Raw genomic sequence first — 11,301 nt, 5'->3', positions numbered from 1 at the left:
GTTTTGTAGATTTCTCGTCCACAAGCTTTATCACCAATGTAGTGGGATCAAGGCACAGTTGGCCCCAGTTTTCCCAATAGGCTTGTGTGAGGATGCTTACACCAACATTGCCATCCAGGATGCCTTTGACCACATGTTCGTTATAGGAAATGGGAAAATCTGCGTTGATGTCATCACCTTCAAAGTATTGTCCTAGCACATTTACACGAATTGTGGGTGCGCCTTTGGGTTGTGGGTAGTGGTGATGGAGTAAGTCTGGATGATGGGGCTCAAATTCATCCAAGGAATTTGCGGGAGCTTCCTCCTCCATAGAAGCATGTAGTCTGCATTCCATCCAATCTCGAAGGTCATTTCATAAATTTGGACTACCTTTTAACAAAGTTCTTATGAGAATTTGGATTTGGGAGGAAAGGAAGGAAGAGAGACCGGCTAGGTCCTGTGGAAGTTGAGGTTCAATGGGAGACGATGCACACTTAGGCACTGTGTCAAAGGTTACAAAAACCGGTGGTGGGCAGTTCTAGTTGAGCTTGGTAGTGGTCTACCAGTGCTTGGGCCTCCTGAAGACGTTGCTTCTCAAAGATGGCATTGGGATATGTGGCCAACCATTTTTCTCGTTTGGTGACTTTTTGGTGGGATGCATGTGGGGGAGTGGCAGTTCGGCAGCACAATCATCGCTCCCGGAGGAGGAGGATGTGGTCTTTGTGTTGAGTGAGTGTGGATGCTACCCCGATCTTCTTTCTGGCTAACGTGCTTAGAGCGTTGTTTCTTTTGGGATGTGGCATTCTTTAGCTTGGCCTGCAATTGTGTGATGGAATTCTATGGGACAATCAAAATCTTCCCATGTTGAACGCTTAATATGTTGAGGGATGGCATGCCTTTGACTGTGGAGTGAGAAACCTATTGCAAAGGGCAATCTTTGAAGTAATGGTTGATTCCACAACCATGACAATGTGGTGTCACTGGGGTAGGCATTTCTTTTGAGGGAATTCAACCACTCTATGGGGTCCATGGTAGAGGAAACACAAAGGAGGTGGTTTCCCTGGGTGCAACTAAAGTGTGCACAAGTAGTTTAGGGTCCATGTGAGGCACTAGCAAAGGGAGATGAGGTGTTAGGGGTGCCTCAGCAGGGATGGCAAAGCACGTGAGCTCCATAGGTTTAGCAATAGACCTGGTTTGGATCTTTCCACGATCGATAGGGTTTACCTAGAGAGGCAATGGTTGGAATGGAAAGATTGGTACCGGAGAAGGTCGTGGTGGTGCTGTGTGAGAGTAGTTAGTTGGGGGTGGTACCACCATTAAGGCTTGGGGCACCCGGGTGGAGAGGAAGGGAATGTTACAAATGAACTTTAGGTTGTCATTGATGCGGTGGCCAATTGCATGGAATAGCTTTCTCGCATGTTGTAATCAAGAAAGATCGCCCTTTGCAGGCTTGATCAAAGGTGGAGGGGTCCTTGACCAACATGTGGTCGTGTAGTCTTGGATTGTGCAACCCCAAGAGGAAATGATCCATTAAGTGCTTGGCACTCAATGTTTCCCTCTCTTTGCAACGCAAATCAAGGTACTTAATGTGTGCGATGTAATCGTGTAATGTTTCCTTTGGTTTTTGCTCCAGTTGGAACAGTTGGATGATGGGGCTCCATTTGGGCCCGTAGTGTGCAAAGCCAAGTATGAAGGCCTCTTGAAAGCGCCTTTGTGCCGAGGGTCCAAGGATTGGAACCATTGCATGGCCTTGCCTTCAAGGCCGAGAATAAATTATAATCTGTTCAAAAGGCCTTATCCTGGGGGTCCAGATTTTCTGAAAATTTTAAATTAAGGTTTAGAGGGGCCAATCAGATTCATCCAAATGTGTGGAGGAGATAAATGGAAGTGTCACGTAGGCTCAAGGAGATGGACTTTGGTTGGATCATCAAAAATTTCAAATGCTTGACATATTTGGTTAAATACCTCGATGTGGTATATGGGGTCTCCAACTCCATGGAATTTTGGCAGAAGTTTGAAAATTTTTGCCCACATAGGTTTTTTATGTGATATTTGTGGGTTCAAGTGTTGCGACACTCCCCATCCTAAAGCTTGTGCTAAGCTCAGAATGTCAAGTTGTGGCACAAGGGGAGGTGGTGCAAGGGTGGGGGTGTGGTGGATAGAGAAGAAGGTATGTTAGTGTGCGCGGGGCGTCTATCCACACTAGGGTGGAGGCATGGAGGGGGTCCACTAGATGAGGGCTCTTCAAAAATCATTTCGCCCTCACGGCAGGCAGCCAAAAAACATATGTGGCATGGAAACCACATAGGAATGTGCAATGGGAGCCGGGGTTGAGATTCCTTTGGAGTGTGGCGATGACATTGGAGTGGAGCTTTGGAGTGTGGTTGCATCATGGCAACATCATCTTCTATAAGAATCCGAACACAAGCATTTACGAGGTGCATGACACACCTTGTCCATACAATTTTGAGCTAGGCTATGGAAGATTAGCTTCTCGGTTGAGCTGTTTTATGCTCCTGAGTGAGGTTGGGCAAAGCCCCATGACCTTGGTTAGTTCCTACACTCTTTCTATGGTGTAAGGGCTTCCCACATGCCTTTGATTTTTTGTTGTTGACTTAATAGAATAAGATTTGCTTCTTTTATAACCTTCTTTTTGCTTCACCTAGATCTAAGAAGTGTAGCCTTGTATAATATCCAAGGAGACCATTGAGCAACATCACCCAAAAAGCATAGAAAACATAGTTACATATCAAAAGGGGGGTGGAGCACCCGACTTAGAATCCATTAGGTAAATCATACCATCCAAAAGATCAATGCTCTTCCTATTATGTGCCCGCATGATTTCCAAGTCAACATCTATGTAAATATGACCTTTTCTAGTACTCCGAAGACTTGTTTACTCATGGGTTAAGATCTACATACAATCTAAATTTGAGAGGTTTGCTAGAGATATCTTAGGAGAGGCATTTCGCACAATAAGGGAGAAAAGAATCATGGGAGAAAAGCCTCAAAGTAAAATGACATGATGAAAACTATCAAGATAGTATGCAAAATCCAAGGAAAAGAAGCGGTGTGAGGAAAGCCTTAAATGAGTGATATAGGTGATGTGCAGAGAACAAGGAGGAGAGGAATCACATAAGAAAAATCTTCATGGAAGTGTGCAGATTGCAAGAAAGAGAAGTGATGTGAGGAGAATCCTTGGTGAGTGATATATATGATGTAGATAAGAGGAGGGGCGGAGGGAATAGAGGTGCGGCAATTGGTGGAGAGCACACATGAGGGAGAGAAGTGGAGAAGTAGTTGATGTAGGTAAGAGGAGAGGCAGAGGGGACAGAGGTGCAACAGTTGGTGAGAGCATGCATGAGGAAGAGAAGTGGAGAAGGAGAAATATAGAAGGGGCATCAAGTGGAGGAGGGGAGGATGAGGGCCAACTAGGGGAGGAGGGAGGAGGAGGGGCATCTAGGATGAGGGGAGGAAGAGAAGGAGAAGGGAAAAGAAAGAAAGTGAAAGGAGTAAAAAGTTTGAAATATGAAATTTGAATTTTGGGGGGATTAAAAAGCGAATGAAAGTGACTCCAAGATATGTATAAAAAGTAATCATCATGAGTATACATCTTATAAGTCATATCATAAGCTACTATACCTATAAAAATATACAATGATGGTCAGTCTAGTCAAATTAAGTTAACACTTTAAGCAAAAAATGCTTAAATTTCCTAATGACACCTCTTAAAGGGCCCCTAGAATGTCTCAACCTTTCTCTAATGCAAGCGCATTGCTTCTCTCACTGTGATTCCTAATGACAGCTCTTAAAAGGCCCCTTAACCATCTCAACCTTTCTCTACTTCTCTCTCAGCATGATCCCCAATGACACCTCTTAAAAGTCCCCTAGAACATCTCAACCTTCCTCTAATGCAAGCACATTACTTCTCTAATGCAAGCACATCTCAACCTTCCTCTAATGCAAACACATTTACTCTCTAATGCAAGCACATCTCAACCTTCCTCTAATGCAAGCACATTACTTCTCTTAGCATGATTCCTTTTCCTCCCTTGAGTTCACAACTCAAGGAAGCACATTCACATGTGCAAACAACTACTTACATCCAATAAAAGGAGTTGGAAAGGTTGTGCTTATTTTTGCAAATGGTGGGACAATCATTCTCTCAGAAGCCTTGTTTGTGCAAGGCATTAAAAATAACTTGATGTCAGTCTTTGCCATTGCTAGGGTAGGCCTAGTGGTCACATTTGTTGATGATAGGTGTACACTTCATGATTGGAGTGATGGGGAGACATCATTATGGTATATCCAAAGTGATGGCATCCAATACTCTCAGCCATGGGCTTTATAGATTAGACATGTATGAGAGATTGGCACATAATGTTTGTCAGTCTGCCACATGTGCTATGAGTGACCTATGAGTGATGTGGAGCTATGGCATGTTTGCTTTGGTCACTTGAATTTTGGTAGTTTGTTACGCATTAAAGGGCAAGAGATGGTGTCATAGTTGCTAAAGCTTAAGGCCCTATCAAAATATGTATGTGAGGGATGCATTTTGGGCAAGATGAAACGGGCACATCATTCCCAAAAGATGGATTATTTCTTAAAGATATTACAACTTATACATAGTGATGTATCTGGTTCTATGAGGACACCATCAATCAAGGGATATCTGGTTCTATGAGGACACCATCAATTAAGAGATATCTCTACTTTGTGACTTTTATTGATGACTACTCCTAGGCACACCTCAGTGTATGTGTTTTGAAGGCAAAGTCAAAGGTTTTACATGCTTTAGACTTTGTTTCTATGGTGTTCCTATGGCTAAAAATGTAACTTCATATGTAAAGTTGGCGCCCTTTATATAGATGTGAAAGGAGTTTCATACATATATGGATGAAGAGGCATAAAACATCCATGCATAGTGCCTTACACACCTGCAAAATGGTGTGGCTAAGAGTAAGAATAGATCTCTCATGGAGAATGGTTATTAAAGGATAGGATTTGCCTCATGTTTTTAGTTGGAGGTAGTTATGTGTGCCACTTATGTGTTAATGCTGTAACCAAGGCCTTATAAATAAACAATCGTCAGTTAGGAAGCTTGGGAATGGCAGAAAGCCCTATGTGGCTAATTTGTGTGTTTTTAAATGTCTTGCTTATGCTCTCATGCCTGAACAACAACACAATAGTGAAATGCATTTTTGTGGGATACAACTCAAAAAGCAAAGGATACAAACTCTACCATTTGGTATTTTGGTGAGTAGAGATGTTGTCTTTGATGTAAACTCATCTAGCCCATGCTTTCATGTAGAAAACAACAAAATATGTGCTCACATGGCTAAAAGGTAGCTCGAATTTCAACCCACAGATCATTCTATTGATGAGACAATATACTAGATGAGGAAAGGGGAACCATACATCCATCCAAGAGTACGCCAAAATGGTTGTTGCAGACATTGCGAGATAGCAAATTGACTACTCCTTGGCCTAATAGGAAATGTGCAAGTTCTCATCATGCATCTTATTCATTTGTGGATCATGCTCTCATCATTGCCATTATATGCAATAAAGAGGAGAAGGGCATATAGATTATGATGAGACCTTTGCCGCTCACATCTCATATGACTATAATGACTATAATTATTGTTGTAAAAACTGCCACATCTCATTAAGATCATATTAGAGGACTAATTTCTAGAAGTGATACCAAGAATCGATCCCTGAAAACTGGAGCTCAAAATTGAAAAGGAATTACTCTTAAGATTGGTTTAAGAATTGAACTTTTTAAAAATAAGCTTTGATGCATAGATTGTGTAAAGGTTTAATTATAAAAAGGTGAACCTCCAAGATTAACCCCCTCTCTAATGTAGAACTAGAAGGGACTTAGAATTGGTATTAGTTTAAGTGTCAATTATTTAAAAATTAAGCCTCAACTAATACTTAATTTCTAGAACATTAAATCTTAAAGTGATACCAAGTATAACTTCCTTTTTAATTTGGCTCAAAATTGAAAAAGAGTTAAACTTTTTTTTTCAAATCTCCAAATCTTTAGTAGGAGGTTAAACCTTAAAGCGATCAAGTATAACTCCATTTTAATTTGAGCCTTTTTTATGAGGGAGTTATAGTTACATCTTAAACTAATGTAGATGATAAATATCCAAGTTTGAATCATTTTGAGTAAGGAATATATATATATATATATATATATATATGTATATATGTACACGAAAAACTTACAAAATCAAGCCAATTTTTTCTCAATGTTTGATTCTACTCATTTTTTTGAAAAGAGAGTTATCACGTGCATTCGTTTAAGGTGAAACCTCTTAAGATTAAGTTGTAACTAGTGCTTAAATATCTAGTACTTAAAGAGTTCCGTGGTATACCTCTTAAATATCTAGTATTAACCCTTAAAGAGTTGCATTGTATACCTCTTTTCTCAAAATTGAAAGGGAGTTATCATGTGTATTGATTTAAGTAGTGTTGAAATCTCTAGGATTAACCCTTAAAGATATAACTCCCTTCTTAAAATGGCTCAAAATTGAAAGGGAGTTGTAATGTGTAATAGTTTAAGGTTTCATATCTTGAGAATAAACCTTCTTTAGTACTTAAAAGTTAAGTCTTAAAGCATGGTATAACTCCCTTCTCAAAATGGCCCAAAATTAGAATATGGAGTTATGCTTGGTTTTTTTTAGTGATTAATTTAATCCTTCATATAACCCACAAAATCACATTGAATTCTAATTTTTAAAAACAAGATCCTAACTGATTATTAAAAAACAATATCCTATTCATTTTATGCTTCAAAATCATAGGGTGAATATATATGCTACATCCACATGTTTTTAAAAATAAAATAAAATACATAATATACTTGTATATAGTATTTTAAAAATATATTTATTTAATAAAATTAGATAACTTCAAAAAGAAAAATTTTGATGTTTTTTAATTATCTTTTTTTAATATTATCAAACTTAAAAACACATTTTTAAATAACTATTTAGACACTAGTTTGGTTTCGTTATAGAATATAAAAGTTCCCTTAGTGGTACCGAATTGGTGTCCTTTTCAGCGGTTTTTAAAAGTACACCCACATTTTTATTTTATATCTCATGAGACTTTTCTTACAAAGGCTTCACATTTACATAAAAAGCTAGGAAAAAATATTTATTGTCAAGTTATGCATTTTCATGTCACTTAAATAAGTCTATAAAACCACCAGGATTTAAAAGCCTCTCTTTTAGTGTAAATTTTTCTAGAGAATTCAACAAAACTTTAAGAAAAAACATCATTGCAAGGTCGGGGAGAGAGAGAGAGAGAGAGAGAGAGAGAGAGAGAGAGAGAGAGTAGTGTACAACATAGAATTGTTGACATGTGGGAGTACATGAGCTCATACATAGGTGGGTGGCTGCCGTATCTCTCGCACATGTAGGTGGGCGGGGCGTTGATGCCTGAAAGATGGCAAGTGCTTGGGAACAAAGAGATGAGGCAGATGATGGGAGATTGGGGGGATTGGGAGCAACGAAGACATGAAGAGAAATCATGAAGGAGAACGAGGGGAGAGAGAAGTGAAGAAGCTTCATCTGGACTAGATTTTGGTGAGATTGAATGCTCAGGCTCAGAGAAGGGTCACTGACCAAAGAAAGGTATGTACAAGTATTTCCTCTAAGTTGGTGAAGAGACAGGTTGGCTTATTCTCCATGTGCAGTGCTATTCTCTTCTGTCCAAGGAGACTATCGAGAGTAAGGTAGAATTAGGAAAATGGTTGCAAGATGATATTTTTCATGAGAAGGTTTCCTAGATCTTTTATCTTGGTAAAGGCTTCTTTAATGTTCTATTCACAAAAGGGCAAACTTGGAAGGTGAAGGGGCTTAGGGATAAGAGGAAGGATTTAACATTTTGGGGTCTAGTTAGGGAATGGGGGATGCCAATTATGGCTATTCAGGAACATAATCTTTTTGACCTGAGTTAGGAAAGATGGATTTTGGGATTGGGTGGTTTTGTATGGAGGGGTGAAGGAAGGTTATAGTGGGGTGTTAACTATTATTAAAAATAATTTAAATCCAAGGATAGTAGCTAATCACCCAAATGGCAAGATATTGGTAGTTGAGATTCAAATAGAAGAGGAGAGGATGTGGTTGGTCAATATATATGGGGGCCATAATTATAAGGTGAGAGGAGAGATGTGGGAGTGGATTGCCAAATTGGACATTCAATGTCCTTGCATCATTTTGGGAGATTTTAATATGGATGAGAGACATGTGGATAGGTGTGGTGGGAACACTATTCTGATAGGGCAAGAGAAGAGGAAATGAAAGAACCTTAGAGGCAAGTTGGGATTGGCTCTAATGGATGGAATTTGGGGGCTTGGAGCTCTGAACCAAGTCATACCTATTTTAGTCTCCAATATTTTGGGTCTTCCTCAAAAATTGATGGGGTATTCTTTAGCCAGTAAGCCACATGGATTCCCCAAACTCTGAATGTTGAAATTGATCCTTGCTTAGCTCTATCTGATCATATGCCATTAAAATGGGGTTGGCATGTTGTCAATTGGGGGAAAGATAATTTTAGGAATTTCCCCAGTAGGAAATTGAGAGTGAATAATCTTTTGCTTAAGGATGAGCTATTTATCTCTTGTATAGAAGAGGCTATTATTAGATTGAGAGAAGGAAAGGGATAATATGTGGTTCCTGGAGATCTCTTTCCAATGAAATGCAAGAAATTATTAGGAGACTTGGCAAATTAAGGGCTGAAGAGAAAAGGTAGGAGAGGAGGACTTGGGGAGAGAAACTAGAGCACTTACAAAAGAAAAGGAAAATTGGGAAACTAACTAAGGTTGAGGTTAGGCACAATACATTAAGTGCCAGACATATTTGAAGAGAGAGGATGACAAGCTAGCTAGAGAGAGAGAAAAAAGAGTTAGATAGAAATCCTATAACAATAAGAGGAAACCTGACAAATATCTCTTTGGCTTAGCTTTATAAAAAAAAGGAAATATGAATGTGATTAGACAAGTTAGAGATGAGAATGGTACACACTGAGTCTAAAGGAAGACTGCTCTTAAAGGAGATTTCAGGCTAAATAGGCTTTTAGGTTTGTTTAGTATAAGAGATTAGAAGTTGACAGGGATAACTGGTTGGAAAGAGAAGTGGAAATGGATGAATGTTAGGTGGCTTTATAGAAGCTTGGGAAGGAGAAATCTCTTGGATGTGATGGGTGAGTCTGTGGATTTCTTTATTTCATTTTGGCCCTCCACCAAAGATCTGGTATGGAACATATGTAAGGTTTCCTTTGATAGAGGAAGCTTGGAAAAGGATTCTAAAGAAGAAGTTGTGAAGTTAATTCCCAAGCAGGCCTAAATGCTTACATCATGTTTCTTTTCCTTGTATTGGATTTCAGAAAATGTCATTGGAAGAAGATTGTATCCCCTTTTAGGAACTTCTCATGGAGAAATGGAGGGAATGACCAAAAAATTTCAGCCTGGTTAGCTTGGGAGAAAATGAGCTTGCCTAAGAAGGTGGGATGCATTGGTATCCTGCATCTACCCGCCCATGCTAAAGCAAGGATTTTCTTGAGTCTACCTAAGTGCCTTCAAAAAGAGGAGATGTGGACCAGGTTGGTTAAAGATGTTAATCAAGATTCTAATGTGTTTTCCAAAGGTAGGTGGATGGGACTGGATCGGAAAGATAAGCTTCTATCTTGTGCTCCCTTTTGAAAATTACAAGTGCCCCTTTTTGTAAGTTCTTATGTGCTACTGGAAGGAAGTATTAGGGTTGGTGAAATGGGATGGTTGTACCATAGCCACAGGGAACTCTCTTCTATGTCTTGGACTATGGTGGACCCATAAATTTACCCCTCCTTTGGCTCATCTGGATATTAGGGTGGCGAGAAAATTGAATAATAGAGGACTGAGAAGGTTGGCTAATTGTTGTTGGGAACTAGTCTCAGGTTGGATGGAAGGAGTTGGGTTAGTTGAAGGAAGAGTTTAGGATTCAAAGGGAGCAGCTGGTAAACCAGGCTTTTGTTAAGGGAAACCTACCCTAACATGTCGTGGGAAGTTTCCTATCCCCATCGAGCTCGAGCATGGCTCAAGAGCTCCATCATAGCCGCTCATCATTGCCATCCTCTTGCACTTGTTGACACACCGAGGTGGTTGCTCTAATCCAATGGGTGATGCAAGCTCTCTCGCGAAGATTGTGTGGGATCTGTGTAGAAGAGGATTGCATTGGTAGCCCTAATCACTCAAGAGGAGAGAGAGAGAGAGAGAGAGAGAGAGAGAGAGAGAGGAAGCAAGAGGGAACAAGTGATTAGCACTAATCACTCCCAAACCCTAACCCTAAGCACACCACACATGCTAGATTAGAGTTGCAAGAGAGAACACTCCACTTCTATTGCACAAATGGGAGAATCCGTTACAAACAAGAGAAATTGGCTTTTATAGTTCTAAGCCTTTTCCCATTAGGCCGCCTGGGAGTAAGTGACCTAGAGCGCCAAAAACATAGCAACAAGGCTTTTCTCTATGGTTTGGCTAACTGACCAAGATCCTCTTGTCTGTCCTTTGAAGCTCAACACTTGGGAGCATTTTTAGGGCATTTCTCTCATCAAATGATAGGATTTACAATATAGCACGGGCACCCATCACATAAGTGTGCGGACATAGTTATCGTAGGAATGTGTTAACCAATATGTGGTTAACATACTCCCCTTTCTAAAGTTGATCGCGTCCTCGTGATGGTGAGGGGTTGTCGAGGCATGCGGGGAAGTGTCGCACTTGGTTGGGTTTCCTGTCGCTCCGAAAATAAGAGGGGGTGGGGGAGTTGGTGAGATGGAAAGAAGTTAGTGAAGTACTAGCGATTAAGTATCCAGCTAGTCTTATGGGCGCTAATGAGTTTGCTTTTTTGTATTTGCCTAGTATTTTTTGGGGTTTTTTTCTCGCACCTTTACAGTGGGATATCCTCATTAGAGGAGTCAGAGTACTTGAAGGAGTAGACTAGCACGGAATACTTAATAACCAGTATCCAAGTGGGAGAGGTGGTATTATTAAGGAGGGGTTAGTAAAACAATGGTGTTAGTAGGCAAGTGGTGAGGGGGGAATACCGAAGGGACAAGGAGGCAATACGCATGGAGACTGCTTATGCTCCGAGATGTTGGGTGCCGCACCCACAATTCGTGTAAATGCGCTAGGACAATACTTAGTGATAATTAGTAAAGATTAAGAGATAGTTTATAGTTTTTTTAGGTTTTTGGTTTGATTAATGTTCTATCTAGTAATGCTAACCCACCTGTGCAAAGGGATTAAGCAAAAGAAAAAGGATTAAG

This window comes from Cibotium barometz, chromosome 65, assembly GCF_041138505.1.
Source record: "Cibotium barometz isolate CiBa-2024 chromosome 65, ASM4113850v1, whole genome shotgun sequence".
In the NCBI taxonomy this organism is placed as follows: Eukaryota; Viridiplantae; Streptophyta; class Polypodiopsida; order Cyatheales; family Cibotiaceae; genus Cibotium; species Cibotium barometz.
Note: the sequence above shows the minus strand (reverse complement) of the source record.